Genomic DNA, 20,491 nt, shown 5'->3' on the forward strand with positions numbered 1-20,491 from the left:
CAGGGAGATCATGGGGTATTTTAAGCACAAGAGCATTTCAATTAGTTAGGAGTAGTCTTATCAAAAGCAATTCACACATTCTGAAATGCACTATTAACCAGTTGACAACTACGTTCTCTCATTTCCATAGGTTTAGGTAAAAGAGCCACCCAGTTCTCATAGCAAGTGGGTCAATTCTCCCTAAAACATCAGTAATAAACTACTAATAAGATCATGCTATTCTTGGTAATAGAGCTAGGAGGGCTATATACCTATCAGACACACTCACAATATTACAAATTCTAGTTATATATCCTAACACATTATAACAAGGATAGAAAAAGGCATAGAGGATAATGGATGTAAAATAAGCACATCTTCATTAGCAACCATCAAAGTATAACAACAGATTTTGTTTCCCTTGAGAGCAATGTTTTTTATGGAAACATGTATTAGATTAACCTGCACATGAAACCACCTGCTTATAAAGGCTGCAATTCTGGTATCGTGAGTGGTCTTACATGTGTTGTAGCTCCCAGAAACAAATATCTGAGAATGACTTGTTGCGCCTGTATCATGGCGCCATGCAAATAAAGCCTGATGGATCAGGATGATTGATTGTTTCTAAGTCACTTGAAACAGATCAATAATAAAATAAAGTAACAAGAAGACTGGAACACATCCCATTGACGATGTATCATCTTACGCCCAGCCTTAATTCAGACCACAAGAATCAGATAATGGATTAATGGATTATCAATCAATCAATACGAGGGGGAAGGGAAGAACAATCCATTATCCTTCAACAAGATCTTCCAAAGATCTGAAAGTGCCAAAATGGATTATTGTACACAACTCCGGAACACCTGAAAATAATCATATAGGCTTACCGATTCAGGAGTACTTATGCAGAATAAGAAGTGATATCATAGGCTAAGCAATCTGATAGAATTTAAAGCTTATCCTGCAAAATCTCCAAGAGAGTCTAACTCTAAAAAATAATTGCTCAAACAGATGAGGGAGAAAAGCATACTATAGATACTGCTGGAATTAATCTTCTCATGAAATTTGACAGAATTTCCCCATTTGATAGATATTGTCAATCAACCTTGAAAGTATGATACTTAATAACATGACTGTGATTTAGTATCTCTAGGCCTGTCGTCATCAGCTTGAGATTGCCAAATAACCCGCTATTTGAATTATACCGAGCGCAACTTATCCAGCTAATTTGCGTCTTCATCAGTCTGCAGTTACAATCAGCGGGATATTTGGTCGAGATAATCAGATAAATCTTGGACTATATCGTTTGCAAAATATTCCGCTATCTGTCCAGTGCGTCTTCACCAGCCCAAAGACTCGCACTATGCACGAAACGCTGAGCAAAATATCCCAAGCTAATTTCTCAAGGCCGAGTCTCGAGCTGATGAAGACGTGATTTGTAACTTCGGGCTCACTTCCCAAATGAGAAATAGCAGGCTATTTGGCAATCTCGAGCTGATGTAGACACACCTAATTATATCTTTATCACATGCACTGCTTACTTGTCCCTGCATATTGATATATGTTTTGTTTAACTCACCTGACCTGTGAAGTCCCGATGGTTCACTCCTTCTATATACTCCTGTTTCAGCCTAACATATGCTGCGATCCTCACAATCTGATGAGTTCCATCTAGATACAGAAAAGTTACTGTCCCTTTTTTGCTGCAGGCTGGCTGAACATTAATCCTGTCAAAAACCCTCAGAACATTCAATGTAACTTCCTTCTTGATGGTAATCACAAAGAGAGGTGTAACTGTTTTCTCCTCAATGTTCCACTCCTGATTACAGAGAAAGAATGGAGTAAGGGTAATGTTTAGAGTTTGGTCTGGGCCAGTCTGTTACTCCTCACCACCCATGGTGGCTGTATTGTCATCTGAAGAATGGGGCACACAATAGGGCTGTTAACACCCTCACAATGGACTAGAGCTGTTCTTCCATGGACCCTTTTCTTTGTATTCATCTCCAGTCTATTATTCTTTTGCCCCCACCAAGGCTTCCTTTCTCTTTCCGTGATCACCGAGTTAAAGTCATAGAAGTATTTCTTAGGAATCAGGAGCTCTAGATGATACAAGTGTTGGTATAGACAAGCACAGGACTGTTTGGAAATGGGAAGAGCTACCCATTGTCCTTGCTTCCTCATTTGTGTGGTGTTTAACAATTCCTTGTAATTGCTGCATAGCAGATCTCCATACTAAAATGTACAATGCAATTTGAAGTACCACTTTCATTGAATGAAGAACGATTTATTCACTCAAAATAATGGAATGCTAACTGTATTATTTCATAGGCAGTGGGATATTGTGTAAGGCTAACATTGCAGTTCAATCCTAGGACCAATGTACACACAAAACTAAAAAACATTGTGTAAATGGAAAAATCATCATATGCTATTAAAATTTTCTGCTATTGTAAATCGTATATCACATTATGAATCAACATCTCTATGATTCCACAAGACTATGGTTAAGCTTCAGTAGCTACTTAATTAACAGGTATCAATATCTATCATTGCCCTGACAGAGATTTTTTTTGTCAATTCCAAAAATGGGAATAGAATAAAACGTGGGACACTTGAGTTAAGGCCCCAGGGGAAACAAATGACATCTTATCATCAATATAAAGCAGATACATCAGCTTAAAGCCCCACTGTACTAGCTACTTGCGCCCTCTATATAGCAAACAATGCCTATCCGGTGTCTGTTGGCCCCCCTACTCCCCATGATCCCCTTATTCTTATGTTAATTGAGAGCTGATTTGATGAGATAACCACCTGTCAGTGACCTTGCAGGGAGGTCTAATCCCCCTGTCCAAACTAGTACAGACAGGCTTTTAAAAAATTGGAATTTCAGTCATGTGCTGTCATAACCTTCTTTTCACCCATCTTTGTGTACATCATAATCTCTCAAATTTCTATGTTTTCCAAGCTGATTTCATATGCCTTCTAAGGTAACTGAACAGTCTAATCCTTGGATCGCTGTCATCACACAAAAGCCTCACGATGATCTCTTAATGATACCTTGAGCAGACAGACTGGTAAACAGGTCTTCGCTAGACATCAAAGATCAGGCTGATGATCGGCGCCTCTCTCTATGGATATACAACCTTCACGCTCTCATGTGAGATCATAAAAAGACTTTGGAGAGGGTCGGTCTAGCTGAAGTCAATACACATGTTACCGGATTAAGAGTGTCCACAAACACCTGGGTGTAAATAGGCTCTCAGACATAGTTTAGGAAAAGCAGGTTGGTGTTATATATATTTGGTTGTGATTAGTAACAGAGGGGTTCGCAAAGGCAAGATCTAGAAATGTGAAAGCATAATGGAGTTTAGAATGAAAGAAAACAAGTAACTGGAAAAACCTGTTGTATCCATTGCTTTTATTTGGATCAATATAATCATGCCTACACCAATACATACTTGACAGAAACACCCTCAAACTAAATGTTCCAAGACCTAAGCTTACTTTAACACATCCACTGTTGAAATTCAACTCTTGAATGAGACTTAATACTCATTGAGACTTGAAGGCTTTAGACTGACTTCTAAGTTCTTCTGGGGAGAAGTGTAAATTGAAATAATTTTTTCTGAAGAAAAAAAACAAACAAACAGCAGAGCAGACCAATTTTCAGCCTAAATGCATGAGGCATGACAAATTGGTGATTTCACGGTAACAATTGTGGACTCTCGATCACATCGAGCACCCCAAATCCTCCTTTGATGAAGTGACCGGTGCTGTCATAAGAAGCCAGCATAGGAGATTACTCCACAACGCATTAGCTTCAAGTAATCAAAATACTAGAAGTGAGCATACAAAGACTTACAGCTGATAAATGCTGGCGTATTTGTACAAACAAGGCCTTTTGAAACAGATACCATAATTGCGGTCATAAAATGGCATTCCTCACAATCTTATTAGAAGTCAACATCTAAAGAAAAGACTACGGTAACCAACTTCAGAAAGGCCCCCCCCCCCCCCCCCCTCGAAGAAAGTCATTCTACACTAATCACCTTGAGATGACAACTCTTTCACTATTCCTGACATCTGTGCAGAAACAGATACAGAACTGGTTAAAAAGATATATTGAGCATGTTCCACTGAGAAACTTATATGTTTAAAAATAGATTTGTCACTATATCAGGCATATTATATTGACAGCAGTATGTTAACAAAATAACTTTGCTATGTACTGTACAAGTACATATTAACTTTAAACAATATCTTCAAATTCAGTGAACCCTGCACATTTCTAGGAATCTATAAAAAAAAATTAAGTAGTTGTACTTGTTTGGTGGTCTTTGATACTCTTTTTCTATTCATCCTCAACAGTAATTTAAACAAGTAATTTTGGGTTTTAGGGTCCAGCATACAAATTACGAATGATCTGGACAAGGGTTTTAGACAGTTCAGTTTCTGCTTTTCTTTCAAGATAAAAAGTCAAACCTATCATTATCGTGATTATAGATTACATCACCACCTCACTTCACTATATCAATCAGGATTAACAGCTTCCCTACAATAGTTATCCATCTAACTTAAGTGATTATACTGTCTAATCCCCTGTGAAAAGAAATATATTATCCTTGCTAACAGATCATCCTATCATTGGTTCCTGGTCCTTGTGATAAAAGAACTGTAGTGATATTTGATTTGTTGATTTAAACAAAAATATTTGTCACTCGGTTAAATATGACAAGTCGTCAAAACTGATTTAAAATCTAATAATCTATTGTTTCGGTTACCCTCGGAAGCCAATATTCAAACAGAGAGACTAAAAAAATGTAATGTCTGCGGTGGGGACCAAAGGGGGGTGAATACAAAATATTTGTATCCAAGGGTCACCACGTCAGCCAAATATGTTTTGTCAGAAGCTTAAAAAGTTACAATTTTCCTCAATATTCAATAATTTGTTGCCTAAGGGCCATCAGAATTATAGCTGCGTGAAGCTGTCTGTACCAATCATAGAGAAGAACCTTGGGTGAAATATATCCCTCTTAATCCGGTGTTATATCAATGGTCGAACACAAATACAGACCCAGGGGCTGGGCTTACCCCCCTTTGCTTGTGGCAGACGGAAAAAGTTTTGATGTGGGTTGTTGGTGACCCCTGGGAGGGGGTTGTGGTTGATCCCAGGGAGATGCAGGATGGTAGCAAGAATGGAAGAAAAGACTAGAATGACCTTAATACATCCATGGAAATTATAGTAGAGAACAGCTAAACTCTTGAAAAAATAACATGCAATACAACAGAATGTTAACAATGGATCAACAAAACTTATTTACCCCTCTTCAGTTCCGTCTCTGGACAGACTATGTACTCCCAAACACTTAATTCACCCATGCTTCACCCCTCTCTCCTATCCCTATCCTCCAATGTCTCTGCTATTTGAGACATAAATAACTAACCCAGCATTTCATTACATTTACAAATATTGAAGCATGGCATATGATTATTCTTTCATAATGCAAGTATATAAACATCTGTTCCCTGTCTACAGATTATGATTGACTTCAAGATATGGAGATTATTAATATCTGCATGGTTCGTGCAGTAAGGAGGAGGAGGAGGAGGGGGTAGAGATCGAGGCATATAAAGGGGTGATGCCTAGGGCACATCACTGCCAATGACCCTCGTCATGGGGTGAGATTGGGGGCACTGACTCCAGAGAATTGCATGGTGCAATGTATCACTCTGACAGATTACAAACATTAAGGAGGAAAATTCTTTTAATCTTGAGGATTAACTCTACTAAGCAGGGTTTGCTTTATCATTCACTACTTTTATAGAATTATAAATTGTATGGTTGAATGCAGATCAAAAATAGAAAATTGTGCATTTTCATTTCTTTCTTCTGGACAAGGGTATGTGCATTCTGGTACCTGTCAGAAAATGTGAGGGAAGTAACCTTTCTGCAACTTTATGACAAATATCATCCATTATAATATTTGAATGCTTTATGAGGTACAGTGACATTTGTGGTATAAATGTAAAAGAAATAATGTCTATTGCAAGTAACTAAAGGAGATTCTATGAGCCATAAAATGCTTTAAATTATCATCAACTGAGGTGTACAAATCAGTATCAAGAATTGAAAATCAGTATTGTCAATTCAACCCCTTCCCCCAAAAAACACTCTGAAATAACTCTTTCACAGAAATATTAGTAATCTAACATTAGTGATGAGTGTGCATTCATTTTTAGATGAGGAAAAGGGACACAAACTGATTTTCAAATAATTTTTCAATTTCAAACTAAATGATCATAAGTAAAAAATATATTTTGTTCATCTATTTCAATAATATTATAATACCTCATACTCTCTTTCATCATTCTTCCTTACATCAGTGAATATGAAGTTTGCTCCAAGGATCACTATATTGACTAAAGCTAACTTTAATCCCTTCTCCATATGATAACACTCCAGTATTTTTAAAGGTATAGACCAGTTTTGGAAACGCCCCCCTCTCAAAAAATGAAATGGAAGCTCTTATTACCGATCACGTGAAAAATTTGTTTTGACTAAAATGTGATGATACAAATTTTGCTGGGAAACCGCCTACTAATTGATATATTTGGTAAATTATCATATCGATCCGGCCTGGAGATATATTGCAAATGCACTTCAACATTGAACATTTGGGCATATATTTCTGTTTTTTGTGAATTTAGGTTGAAGTATTGCCATCTAAACCTCTAAAGGCAATATTTAAACAATATTGAATGGATATTTTGCACCCAAAACCCTTGAAGTTTGAACCGCAATTTTATCACTACCGGTCTTTTCCTTTAAGTCCTGTGAAAAAATGACAGAAATTAGATCTCTGGCATTTCTTCCAGACAAAGCCAAGCACCAAGAAAGGAATATCACTGAAAATATTGACACTAACCCTTGCCTTGGCATATATTTCACACACCTTAGAATAGAGAAGGGAATATCACTTTTGAGGATATTGTATCAAGAAGCAATGAAGTGTGACCCAAGCAACATCAAAACATATCATATTCACTGAAAACAGATGACCCATCCCTGTCTGTATGTCACTTTGGTCTAGAATTTCAAGAACTGTGACAGTATAGCCTCTTTTTCATACTCTTCATCTCTTTTTTTTTGTTGTTGCTTCCAGCTCTGTTTGAAATGACAAAAAGAAGGACAATTTGGAATTGAATAAGAGCCCATTACTGACGATTTTTCAGAAGGGTCACAAGAGTTCATAAAAGCTCTTACAAGTATCTTGTACCCCCTCTTCTTTCTCTTCCTCTTTATCTCTCTAACTTTTCTAGCTATTTCTTTCAAACTTCCTCTTTCTCTCTCTCTCTCTCTCTCTCTCTCTCTCTTTATCCCTTTTCCCTTTTTTTCTTAGGCTTATCTTTAATTTTTTCTTACACTCAACAAAAAGTTCAATTTAAAAGCAATCAATAAATAGACTCTCCAAATGACAAGAGAATAATTCAGTATGACTAAACAAATGTGATAACAAGTGTAGGAGAACATGAAGTGAAGCACAAACCAACTTAGAAAAACTAACACATCTTTTATTTCCAATACCAACGAGGCGTCTATCTTCTTCTGAAATGACTATAAAGAGGGTAATTGTAGACCAATAGCGATCTTTCGATTAGTTGAGTGGCTATAATTCTAGAGAGCGTAGTTGTATCCACCTTCTCCATTTGGTGTTTTCCTTGTCAACATTGACACATGTGCTTATGCATTCCTGTGCAAGACCAGACTTTTGATGTTAGCCGTTCTCAGTAAGTTATGTTTGCAAAAGAAGTCCGAACAACAGTCATTGGCTCCAGATGAATGAATGTTGTTTTGGACATGTCAGTTTTAAAGGTACTGTTTAACCCATTTTTTCTGTACAAAAATGAAAGTTGAATCGAATCTATGCTTAAGTACCGTATGTGGAAAGTTTCAGGCCCAAATATCCCTGTTTAGTTTTTAGAAATGAAATTTGTTTCTCTTCTACCACTTTCATTCATAAATGCATTTTGTAAATCATTTTTAATAAAAATGACAAAATTTCCATTATGATACCATTTTGGGAGCCAGGTTAAAAATCTGATATTATCCACCCCCCCCCCCACCCCCAAAAGAATATTTATCTTTATTTCCTCAGCTCTAGGCCATTATAAATACCAAAATCATGTTTATAGTGTCTATGATTTGCAAATGTATACGTGATGATTAGCAAAAATTGAACTACAGAAATGACTGATTAGGGATTTTTAAATTGAGTGGACAAGAACGGCGTGAACGTCCACTAATCATGCATGATTTTCTGTTATAAAGCAATAGTAATTCTTGATATCAAGAAATAGGAATATATGTTAAAACGCCTTGCCATTGACACTCATGATCATTGGACATTCACGCAGTTCTCGTCCACTCAATCTAAAAGTTCCTAATATGTGAGACTCTGCTCTGGGATGCAGGCCTAACCAACATCAATGCAGTGATGCTTCCTCCAAACTGAATGGAAAGGGCATACTTTTCAGAAGTTCAAAGTAAAGCGTGGACCCTAGCTATGAAAGTTTCAGTCTGCCTCTGGGCTTTGACCACCAAGTCTAGCCTTGTCTGAAGAACTAGGTGGCAACCCAAACACACAGTAGATATTCTTAACTAGGTCAGCAGAGGAGAAAAAAACAATACCAATCTCTTGTTTGGAGGAACCACATTAATTGCAGAGTGTTGACATAAGTTGCATGGGTAAAAAAAAGTTGTCATACATTTCCATTTTAAGTAAAGTTTGGGCTCGAATGCCTCCACAGAAATCACATGCTGATTATTAGTTCCAGGGGTAAGCTAGCACTAATAAAATATATTGTGTTTCTGCTCATGAACAGATTCCGTTCAATCCAAGTTGATGAATTCTTAGAAGAGCTAAGGAGTTAGAATTGTCTTGAAAAGCTCCTCGGAATAACAAAAGACTTTGTAATTCCAACAGGAAATGGTGTGTGTTGAAAGAGGAAAACAGATCCGCCATGCTACACAGATAATCCCATCTCATTATAGCTTCTAGAATCTGATCAAAGCGAAGGGACAATCATCTTAGTCTTGCCTCATGAGACTAACTAAATGTGCCAGGAAAAGATTATTTCCCCTGAACTATGGCTTTGACCAATCCTCCAACTTAAAGGCCGGATTCACAAAGGAGGTTTAAATATAATAAATCGTGGGTTAAACTTAAACCTCCTTTGTGAATTCGGGCCAAAGTGATCACGCAGACTTTTTAAATAGGAAAGGAGCTACCGGTACACTAAAATTAAAAAAAACTTTTCTTCAGGAATAATCTCACTTGAACAAAAGATTCATAAATAATACAGCTATAATAGCTACAGTGTATGCAAAAAGACAGAACCATACCTTTATACACTCATCCCAGGGACCTACTAACCTGATGACATTAGGACAAATATCTTTATCATGGAAGACTGCATATCTCTTTTTAAATTTCACTCTCTTCTTTTTTCTTTTTGTTTAGGATGTAGGCTTTTCATGATTATTACAGAGAATACCAGGAAACAAGATCATTAGGTCCATTTACACAACCCAATTTTTTGTAAACCATCGCTTTTTATTACTGCCATTTACACTACCGGAAAAACCCATAAGAGTGTTCAATAATTTTTTGGGGGGTGAGGAGGGGGGGGGAGGGGGGGGGGGAGGGGGGGGGGGGGGGGGGGTAAGTTGTGCATATATGCGCCACCTATCGCTGCCCTGCATGCATTAGCATGGAAGCGAGGAGATTCATGTGACCAAAATACCAGAATGATTCTCCAGTGTTTTTTAGAGCGAGCATTTACATGGCAAAAGACCTGAGAAGTTTCTCATTTCAGAAAAACACTCCAGAGGTATTTTTTCAATATGGGTTTTTTCGTTGTGTTTTGGGGTAGTGACTGAGCAACTTCCGACAAAACACCGGAATGTGAGAGAATGTGGTTTTCCTTGCAGTATAAATGCAGCTGTAGAGAAGTATCACAACAGGACCTAACCAATACCAGGTTGACCCAGGGACATACCCTGGTTGACCATACTATTGAGTTTCTCTGACCAGCCATTCCATGCCTTATCCAATAGTGATCAACAGGGGGCAGCAGCACACCTGTGGTGTTACTACAAGGTTATGTCACAGAAGATTTGGTTATTCCTCTTAGATTTCAGTTTCTGTTACATTCAAAAGGGTCTTTAATATCCTTTTTGTCCAATGGAATTGACCTTGCAAGCTTGCTTAATAGGTTTCCTGGGTTTTTTTGTCCAACCAAGTTTATACACATTGATCCCCGAACAAAGACCAACCTTTCATTAATGGAGTGTCATGAATGGCTTATATAATAATATATATATATATATATAATTATAATAAACTACAAGAACAAAAGTCAAGAAAAAACATTAACAAATTATTAATTACAGCCAGAGCCATTCCATCGATTTTCAACCTTCCTTCCTTCCATATATGTCATAAATGCCCACACAAAGGACAGAGTTCTTTTAGCAACCCAAATATGTTTGAAGTTGATCAGGACAGATTATATATATGAAAAATTGCACTTGAAAATTATTGATAGTAAAATAATAACATGAAATAAAAATATAATGCATTATTCCACATACCGGTATTGATCTGAAATATAACTCAAAGTGGCACCCATCGCAGCGTGGTAAAAACCATTACAGATACAATTTGTGTTCTTTAAATTTTAAAAGCCTTTTTTCCATTAGGGGATAAATTCTCATGAGCAGGCAAACACAATAAGAGAAAATGAAAAATGAAATATACTATGTGTGATTTAGGGAGAGTGATGATGCTTTCATGTTGAGTTGAGATGGTCGTCAACCTCCAGGGATAGGGAGATCAATCAGCGATCCGTATGCTTCATAATAACCAGGATTGTCGGCAATTTGTGAAGTAAAGGGAGTCAGCTGTTCTTGATCACATCAATAAAGGTTAACAGTGAACATTGAATAATGTCTCCTGGGGTAATATTTGGGATGCTAACCCTAGGGATCAAATTTACTCAACACTTTACTGAGCTAGAGAAACAATGCTGCAGAGTATCGGTAGTTCATCCTTTGTACAGACTATGCAATTTTTCTTGATCAAGGATAAAATTCTCAAGAATTGTAGCAAGCACAGGTGAATATATATAACAGAGTAGATGCAAATTTGCTGAAATTTAATTCTTAAATTGGACATTTTCCTTGTACTACTAGAGATGAAAGCGATGGGTGCATGACCCCCAGCTGAACTTAAATGACAAAAGTTTATTAAAAGGTACAAGGCTGAGTGATTAGGTGAATCAATATACATTTCATGCCCAATTACCAACTCCAATCCCAAACAGAGCTTGGTTAAATGATCAGAATAAACCTCTTTGATTTTTACTGAACAGACTGGCTTCATTGCAATGGATTGCATTCAAACTCACTCATTGTGAAATGAATATATTTTTCACCAATGCTCTAGAAAATAAGATATATTATAGCAGTGTTTCATGGGACCTCAACTTAGCCCATGTATTACATACTTGGTCAAAAGGCAATATCATTGATTTTCAGAGACCTATGAGGAATTATTTAAGAAATTTGCTTTCAAAACAATAACAATCAAATTCACCCATTGTGAGATGACATTCAATAACTATTAACTAAGAACCTTAAATAGATGTTGTACAGGATATAAGCACCTGTAAGGAGTTACTGGAGAAAAATTTGTTTTAAGTTTAAAACAATAAGGATGTGGATGTAGCTGCATAAAAATGTTCAGATGTTTTTACAGATTATTTTGTCTTTAAAAAAAATTAATTAAGTAAATCAAATAATGGAGATAATAATGGAGATAATAATGCAGATGGTTAATACTTCCTCAATGTACTTGAAAGTACAATGTGCTGAAATTTTGTTCTACAATCTAGTTCTCTTCTTCTTCTTTTTGTTTTGGTGTGCATTTGATGTAGAGGGAGAAGGGGATCAAGAGCAGGAGTGAGGGAGGGAGGGAGAATGAGAAAGAAAGAGAGAGGGTGAAAGAGAGAGAGGGAAAGAAAAAGAAGAAGAAGAAGAAGAAGAAGAAGAAGAAGAAGGATAGATGAAGGGAGAGAGAGGGAGAATAAATTGTGTGTAAATCAGAATTCATGGTGGTATGGTCATAATTGATCAAGATTCACTGTTTGAATGTGGGCACCTGTATGGTATGCTCACTAAAAACATTCATTCTCCAAATCCCCAGGTACATGTAAGCGAGGCATGCAAGAGGGTGTGTGTGTCTCCTTTTCAAAGCAATAATATCTAGTGATCATCACACTACAGACTAAACAAACGTATTTGTCAAGAAGCCAAATTATGGAAAGTAAAAGATTTGATGAGTGCCTCGAGACCACCCACTTGTGGTTGAATAGCTCTGAAAGCTAAGCTTCAACAAACCTTTTGTCAATACATGATGAAAGAAGCCTGATCAGTAGCATCCAACCACAGTTTTTCATGTTCTTAACAGGTAATGCTTCTTACATAATATAAACAACAAATTAATGGAGTCGTTATTAGACCTCACATGGCTTTTGAGGTAAGTAAGCCTTCAATCAAACATAAATACTTGGTATTCCATGAGGGGTTATTGAAGCAATTGAGACAACAAAATAATGTGTGCAAAAATGCGTCCACATCAAAATGGTTCAGGGCCTGATAAATCTAATAAACATTTTGAAATATGGGTCTGACAGAATTTTTTTTTTTTTAATTACCTTGTAATTAATCTGTTGAAAGGGAGAGATCAGTTCTATCATCAAGCCAGGGAAATAAATATCATTCAATTGCTTGCCCAATCAGGATTGGATTCAAGAGGGGGGGGGGCACAAGAAGCATATGCCCCCTCCCCTCCCTGTCAAATTCAGGATCTTCCCCTTTTTGTCAGTGATATAAATATTCTGTTTTAAATCTGTTGGGGCATTCAGGGACGTTCAGGGACATAAAACTCTTTATACCTGGCCATATCTAAGTTAATTACTACAATGTCTTGCCCACCACTTTTTCAATTTTATTCAAAACAGAACTAAATAAAAATTACATATTACCCTGCAAAGATTATTTTGGCAGTCCAGTATTTGTTATTATTAATGGTTATGCACTATAATAAAAATTATCACAGGGGAGAAACGTGAGAGAAGCCAAAACGGGAGTGATAAAAGAGGGGGGGGGATGAAACGAGATGGATGGTGTAAGTCAATTTAGTGCATTTAGTTTTGAGTTGATAAATAAACAAAATATACAATTGCCCCCTCACCCCCCCCCCCCCCCCCGCATCATATTTATCATCTATTGAAAACATAGATTGACTTTTAAGATATTTTAATACATCATCTGCTTACAGACCTTACTCATGATGTTACTTACCGAACTAATGTTCACCACGGCGGCGGCGACCAAAAAGTTGACTTCTTCCCCCCGAAAATCAGGACTTGCCGTCAAAGCGTACGTGTTCATCAACGAGTGGGTCTACACAGACTGATGACAGTCCGGCGCTGTGAATTAACTAGAGTTTCGCATCTTTTATCATCATGATATGTAATATTTTCTCTTGTCCCCTTTGTATTAATCACCCATGTAACGTCCAAAACGAAGAACCAGGCTCAGGGGTAAGATTTCAAAGACCTGACAATTAATTAGTGACAATGATTATCGTGAATCTTAAACTAGGCTGCTTTTGCCAGGCCAGCTGTATCAAAAAGGGTGTGGTGGGTGTGGCCGCCGAAGTCATGATAACCCGAAGATCTGAAGCATCGCACAACTTGTGCTTGGGATTTGATATTATACCAACAAATTAGAGTTCTTCCAAGACGCGCAGGTGTTTTTAAGGAGGTTCTGACGCCGGTCAAAACTATAAAGATTAGGAGAAAAATGATAAAAACACTGGGCATTACGATTCCTGGTGGTCTGCATCTTTCATTTTTCCAATACCGGTATTTGAATCCCGGGATTTGATTTGTTCACATCTTACCCTAGCTTATTCATAAGCATTTTGCTTTGTATCTTTGTCAAAATCAAGGAGATTGATGGAGGTGAGCTCCTGCAATCTCCTTGGTATCATCTATAATCTGATTTGGGGACTTGTACCTCCCATGATGTGTCCATTAATTTTCTGAATGCATCATACTCAGATGCCACAGTCAAGAATTTCGTTCGAAGACAGGTCTAAATATGCATCCACATTAATACTGGACAAAAGTTTAAAGGTACATCTATGTTTTTCTTTCATGTTATATTGATCTATATATGATCATTCCTTTCGTTAAAGTATGAGACTGGAAGGGGCGGGGTGTTAGTAAAATTTGGATAATTGGAGACAGAAATGTTAGCAAAGCCAAGGAGTTATCACAGAGCAACTCCTTGGTAAAGGTAGGATCCTAGGAAATAGAGATGGGATGGTAACAGAGGCAAGAACTTAATGCTGTCATGTAGGATAGAGCTCAGAAGTTAGCAGAGAAATTATTGTAACTGAAGCAGTAGAAAAAAAACCTTTTCACAAATGCCCACGTTTTACCTCTTACAAATGCCCCTATAAAAATCTGATGGGTGCCCCATTTCCATCGAAAAATGCCCATTTACCATTCTCATAAGTGCCTCTTTCATCCCGAGAGGAGTACCTCTTTTTAGGTATAAGACAGTGCCCTATTTTCACCTCTGATAATTACCCTTTTGTACTTTGACACGTGCTCCTTTTCTTTTCTGATAGGTGTCTTATCCTTTTTTGATAAGTGTCCCCTCTTCCTCAATTTCCTTTGCCCCTAATTTAAAAAGACTAAGAGCAGTTTCCCAAGAAGCTTGCTCGCTACACTCACTAATATTATAGGTGATATAATTATGTTACTTATCAAAGGTCTTTTCAGTCTTCCATTATTAGAATGTGCTGATAACCCCGTCAGGATTGGGTTTTTTCCTGTTTATAAGATGTAATATTTCGCACTGCTACCTTACAAATCTTAACATTTTTCCTCGTTCAAAAAAGGATATTTAGACCATCACTTCAAATTATGATGCAATATCTTGTATGATGTATAGAGAGAAACAAATATAGAAAGCATCCCAGGATAATGTAATCACAATGTAGGCTATAATGGTATAAGGGGTATATTATACCATCGTCTACAAAATTGTACATTTTCTCTTTGAAATTTCCTTTTGTAGTTGCCATTTTTTTTCTCAAGAAAGTTCCCTTTTTTGTTGGTGCCTCCCCCCCCCCCCCCCCCCCCCCCCCCACACTTTGGAAGTCGCTCTGCCGCCCCTGTATACAGGGGAGGGGCACTGCGTTGTCTCCTCAACGTTTGGCTTGTAACATCAGATAAAAGGAGGAGCTCCTAAAATATACAGTGGATGCAAGTGAGGGCGCTATACCAATCATTATTCAAAGAGATTCGATCATACACAGTATGTCCTCCGTAGGAGGACTAGAGGGCCAACTAAAATCGTGACCTTTGACATTCCATAGGTTTTGCATTAGATGCATTATGGGGGTTTTGTCCGATTTGAACGACGGTTTTGGAGGGTCAATGAATATTCATGAGCAATGACGTAAAAAATACGCCAATTACTGTTAGTTGATTGGCCATCGACAAAATGTTTTATGTATAAGGTCATGCATAAAACATTTTTTGCATTCCCAGAATTCCCTACGATTTGAGCACGAAAATGGCGGTTGTATGATCTGCAACTTTCAAGTTACTCAATTACGAACAATGAAACATTTTTCTTTTAAGTGAATTTCTATTATAATAGAAGTTTGTCAAGTACATCTCAGTGAAGCAGAAAATCTTCAGGCGAACATTGGCATCGAAGTGATATCCTATGATATCAAGAAAAGTAAGTAAAGATCCATTTTGTGTGAAGGTCTCTGAAATGATTGTGATGTGTTCGTCATTGCAGTGAGCGGCTCTCCGCATTGTCACAATGTATTACCCGGTTAACCCCCTACCCCATCCTCCTTTTCTTTCTTCTGACCAAAGAATATTAACTGATTGAATGAACTCTAATTTAAGTCATCGACGGTAGTATTTTCAGAAACAATCAGGATTTTACCGTAGGTTATTTCATTAGAGCACATATGTCATAATTTTAAGTTCAGTTCATAGCTTGATTTCCGATAGTAATCGGTCGTAGATGTGGACCTGTTGGAGACTGCGCGAATGGCTCATTGCTAGTCCAAGCCGATGAGATCTCGTCGAGCGGTTTATGATCTTCAATCCGTCGGTTCTAGCCGGCTGTAACACTCCACCAAGAAGCGACTGCGTTTCCTGAGCTGGCGCGGCTATAACTTACAGTGTGTTACTGTAAAGCCTAGGGCTAGGCTAGTATTCATAGCATAGTCTGGCCTGAATTTTCTGTCTCTTTTGTTCGTTAGCCTCTGATTTGGGTAGGGTCGGCTCCTCTCTTCAGCCGACCCTACCCAAATCAGAGGCTAACGAACGAAAGAGACAGAAACATTCGGGATAAGCAAAGCCTAAGCAGAGCCTAGGGCTAGGCCTAGATCTAGGTCTAGTCTAGACCGAATTTTCCGTCTCTTTCGTTCGTTAGCCTCTTATTGGGGTAGGGTCGGCTCTCTCTTTAGAGACGGAAACCGTCTATACACATTCCCTTGATAACGCCACGGCCATTTCAGGTCGTAGCGTTTTGCCCCCAAAATCCCCCAAAATGTCATTTTACCTCGTGCATATCCACATGTAAATAAGGCCTAGGGTCTAGGCTATAATTCATCGGTTCCACTTACCAACTTGACTGAAATAATCAGTTTAATAGTCCCTTTTTAGGAAATTATGGGTCAAAATCGAAATCCATTTTGAAAATCTTTTTCAACATGGATTTCGATTTTGACCCATAAATTCCTAAAAAGGGACTATTAAACTGATTATTTCAGTCAAGTTGGTAAGTGGAACTGATTTATTATAGCCTAGGCCTAATTTACAATATAACATGCACGAGGTAAAATGACATTTTGGGGGAATTTGGGGGCAAAACGCTACGACCTGAAATGGCCGTGGCGTTATCAAGGGAATGTGTATAGACGGTTTCCGTCTCTAAAGAGAGAGCCGGCCGACCCTACCCCAATAAGAGGCTAACGAACGAAAGAGACGGAAAATTCGGTCTAGGTCTAGTCTAGATCTAGCACTTAAATATAAACAGCATTTAACCCCGCATCTAGTATAGGCCTAGATTCTAGGCCTAATGCATTCTACTAAAGAAAGACTAAATAAATGCCTGGTGTAGGTGGATCAAATAAATGATGTGGAAGTTATGGAGAGGGGGGGGGGGTGCACAATCATTCTGTGCCCCCTTTTTCAGATGTGGCATAGGTCTAGGGACGGGTCTAGATCTAGGTCTAGAGCCACCTACTAATAATACTAAAAATAGGCAATTAGATCTAGATCTATAGCTTGTGTTATGCCATAGCAAAGAATTCCATAGCCATGGGTCTAGTCTCGTTTTTGCTCCACTAGACTAGACTAGTTGTGCACATGTGTCATTATTGTGATCCAGGTCCAGATTCAGCTTAGTTTGAATGTAGATCTAGATCTACTACTAGGCTAGATCTACCATCAACAACAAAAACAAAACAAAAAAGGTGTCTCCCCCCCCCCCCCCCCTCCCTCTTTCCCTGATTTTGCTCTTACTCATGTCATTGTGCCTTGTTTGAAATAATTAGTTTATTTTCAGGATTTTATGCCACCCCTTTTAGTTTTATGTTGGTGAGAATTCTGGATCCAACCCTACATATGATATGGATATTTCTTTCTCTATTAAAGGAAATGAACAAAGTTATAAACTGATAACTAATGCATGCATTTGATATTAGCAGGAACCTTACTAAGTTTATGTTTTCTTTAAATTGTAGATCCTATGGAACAAAGAAGCAGATAATGATCACAGAAGTGCAACAAAGAGCACCAGGACCTGATCATCAAATGTTATGGTGTAGATCTAATCAAGGACAGGACACCTAAGTTGAACTCTGGCAAGGTATGTTTGTATGAAGTTCGAAAATATTCAGACTGTATAATCTAAGCCCATGCGAACACCGCACTCGACTTGGACTATATACAAAGATTTGGGGAACTGTCATCTTGTGTTGCATTATATCTTGTAATTCTCATTTATTCTCTAGCTTTTTATTTAGGTGACAAACTATGGTGTTGCTACAGTTTATTCTCTCAGCATATTAAAAGACGTACTCAAAGGCATTTTTTCCTAAATATTACATTATATCTAACAAACTTTTGTTCACAAAAGTCTAGCAAATAATAACTTGAAATAAATTGGAAATTACTTTTAAAATAATTGGAAATACATCTAAACCTTTACTCTTCTTTTCAAAAAAGGCCCTATCAGATAGACATAAGTTTATCATTTGTTAATAAAATTAAAATGCAAGACCTAAACAAAGTCTATTTTTGAAAATCCAATATAATGCAGCAGTTTTAATCTTATTTGATTTCTCCTCTCTTTTTGTTTTTATTATGCAGGTTGTCCCTTGCAGAAGGTTTGATACCCAGGCTTCTTTTGTACAAGTCCCTAGTCCACCCTCATCTTGAGAACTGTTCCTGTGTCTGGGATCCCTACAACATCTCAGATGTCCAGGACGCTACTTCACAATGGGGACCACAAGTGAACCAGCAGTTTGACTGAGATGATCAGCACCTTTAGTTGCCTACTATATCTACAACTACAAGGCACTCTGCAAGAAGACTGGGAATGGTGCACAAGATAGTCGATGGTCTCTCTGCTCTCCCTTGAAAATTTTCCCACTGCACTACTTATAGCTACTTGCGCCCTCTATATAGCAAACAATGCCTAATCGGTGCCTGTTGGTCCCCCATGATCCTCTTTTTCTTATATTAATTGAGAGCTGATTTGATGAGATAACCACCTGTAAGTGACCTTGCAGGGTGGTCTAATCCCCCTGACCAAACTAGTACAGACGGGCTTTAACAAATCACGAGCAGGAAGTACCATGACATGACCCTCCAGTTGCACCAAGCCAGAAGCGACATAGACAAGTTTGTATTTGCCCAACACTCTGTCCCAAAGTTAATGGAACTTACTTCCAGCAAATATAGTGCATGCTGACAGTCCAGAGAACTGCCAGAGACTACTTCTGAGGCATCTACTCTCCTTATCCCACTTAGAAACAATCTATCTTCCTCACACCACTTGTAATCTTTAGTATTAATTCATCTTCGTGATAGGCTACAACGCCTTTTGAAGATTACCAGAAGAAGAAGAAGAAGATATATCGAGGATCATGAAAGTAATCATTTGTTCTTTTAAATGCGTGTACATGAAACATAGTTTTTTGATATTTAATCTTAAGTCAAGTTCTGACAAATATATTAGGGATGCTGAACTGGATAGTAAATTGAAGGGGGGGGGGGGAATAAAATGATGTAGTTCGATAGTAATACTGTAGTAATATAATTAATAACATTAATAATAATAACAATATTACAAATAGTAACAATAATGACAATGAGGGCCATTCCATGGTAACTTGCGTTACACTTAATGGGTACATTGACACGATAATGTGCCTATATCTTTAGAACTGCTAGGATCTACAATATACTTTTTTCAAACATGGACAGGGTAGATATAGAACAACTGAATGAAACAAAAAAAGAACATTGAAGAACAAACATTTTTAGATTCTTGGATTATTGAATTTCGGTAACTCGCGTTACAAAAAAAGGACATGGTCAATTCTACGAGACCCTCTTTTCTCCTCATACTAGACAATCTTGACAAAATCTTTCCTATTTTAATTTGATAGTAGGTTGTGACTTACTAGTATAAGATCACAATATTAAAGATAAGAAACAATGGACTAGTAAAATGCAGGAAGCAAATATGTCGGTAACTCACGTTACGGTAACTCGCGTTACATTTTGTCCGGAGGCCATTTTCACCCCTTTGTAATAGATTAAATATCACAGGACTCCTTAGAATATGGAAATATATTCATCTTTTTCCATTTAGCGAAATTTTCAGGAAAAAAAATTACAAGAATCCTGTGTAATCTGCAATAAATTGTTTTTTTTCAGCTACAGTCCCACATGTACGTTTTTGATGATAGTTTGAGATCTTAGGAAATCAACAAAAATGAAAAAAAAATTGTATTGAATTTGAAAGGCCCTAATGTTTTATGAACATCCATGGCATAAGGTTAGTGATAAATCAAAGAATTAACATAAGAGGTACATTTCTTTTTTTTGATGTCATATGTCCTTCTTCTCATGGAATGGCCCATGATCATGATAATAGCAGTAATAATAGTGATAATACAGGTAGTAGTAAAAACAACAATAATGTCCAATGTAAGATAAAGTACTCATAAAACTCAGTATATACCTGTGCTTTACATAATAAAATAGCATGTTGATATTATTGATTTTTTTTCTCTCAAAATCTACAGTAAACTTTTACAACTGAAAA

The 20,491-nt window shown here is 37.4% G+C and overlaps 1 protein-coding gene and 1 long non-coding RNA gene across 2 annotated transcripts in view; one reads left to right on the plus strand and one right to left on the minus strand.

The window, feature by feature from the left end:
* Positions 1–13,710, minus strand: part of LOC115924023 (divergent protein kinase domain 2A-like) — a 71,840-nt gene extending 58,130 nt beyond the window's left edge. The window contains exons 1-2 of the mRNA XM_030985584.1: positions 13,409–13,710; positions 1,562–1,801 (exon numbers count right to left, since the gene is read on the minus strand). The gene's annotated coding sequence lies outside the window, so the exon portion shown is untranslated. The remainder of the gene's footprint in view (positions 1–1,561; positions 1,802–13,408) is intronic.
* A 1,782-nt stretch (positions 13,711–15,492) lies between these two features.
* On the plus strand, positions 15,493–19,452 carry LOC115924027. The gene is made up of 3 exons (XR_004064140.1): positions 15,493–15,871; positions 17,898–18,022; positions 18,526–19,452. It is a non-coding gene; the product is annotated as an uncharacterized LOC115924027 (long non-coding RNA).
* The last annotated feature ends 1,039 nt before the right edge of the window (positions 19,453–20,491 follow it).

Source organism: Strongylocentrotus purpuratus, unplaced genomic scaffold, assembly GCF_000002235.5.
Source record: "Strongylocentrotus purpuratus isolate Spur 01 unplaced genomic scaffold, Spur_5.0 spur5_contig_836, whole genome shotgun sequence".
NCBI lineage: Eukaryota > Metazoa > Echinodermata > Echinoidea > Camarodonta > Strongylocentrotidae > Strongylocentrotus > Strongylocentrotus purpuratus.